Source organism: Schistocerca cancellata, chromosome 7 (assembly GCF_023864275.1).
Source record: "Schistocerca cancellata isolate TAMUIC-IGC-003103 chromosome 7, iqSchCanc2.1, whole genome shotgun sequence".
Classification (NCBI taxonomy): domain Eukaryota; kingdom Metazoa; phylum Arthropoda; class Insecta; order Orthoptera; family Acrididae; genus Schistocerca; species Schistocerca cancellata.
Genome location: NC_064632.1, coordinates 200,809,128 through 200,810,154, shown reverse-complemented (window position 1 = coordinate 200,810,154; position 1,027 = coordinate 200,809,128).

Here is a 1,027-nt window from a genome sequence, read left to right as displayed (position 1 = left end):
TAACAAATATACTTACAATATTAAGACAATTATCATTTATTGTTCTTTCTCAGTTCCACATTTTTAGTTAGTTTACATGCTTTGATCACTCTGGACCATCTTCAGATCCAAGCAATTGCGTCAGCTCTGATACGTGGTTCTGAGTTGAAAACGGGTCGCTGACGCAATTACTTAGATCCTAAGATGATCCAGAATGATCTAAACGTGTGATATAATTTAAAAAATGCGACTGAAACAGAACGATAAAGAGAACTATCTTAAACATATATACAGTTCCTGAATCTCTCAAGACGATTATGTCTGTTACAGTGAACCCTTACAATAGTCACTGCACATTAATAAATGCGGAACGTTTCGTGCGATTCTTATAAACGAAGTACTGGATGATGCTCAAGATCCTAGCTGCCATCCCTGATAGTTACACGTTGATACGTACGTTATTTATTGAATTATTGCGTTTTATATAAATTTGATTATGTAAAAGTGTCAGATCATATTATACTCCGCAAATCGACAGCAAATGAAAGCAGTGTGGCAATTCTCAGGCGTGGGTATATGTGACCATGTTACATTTATCTCAATTATTTAACTTCTTCTGAAAGATAACTGAAAGCTATCTTGGCCAGTATTAAACGTTTTGTGACTTAAAAAAGGTAAATGATCAGCAAAATTTAATTCGATAAATAGATAGAGCGTGAAAAGACGCACCAGTTGACAAGGTCAAAACCTATATTTCATATTTTTTGGAACACTGTTATAGGAAAACAGTGAACTTTACAATATTACAAAAAATGGTTCAAATGGCTCCAAGCACTATGGAACTTAACATCTGAGGTCATCAGTCCCCTAGACTTAGAACTACTTAAACCTAACTAACCTAAGGACGCCACGCACATCCATGCCCGAGGCAGGATTCGAAACTGCGACAGTAGCAGTCGAGCGGTTCCCTGTACAGGATGGCGGGTATGGGCAGGCGGTGGGCGTTGTGGAATAATAGTGTAATTTTTAGAGAAAGGCCATTTATTGG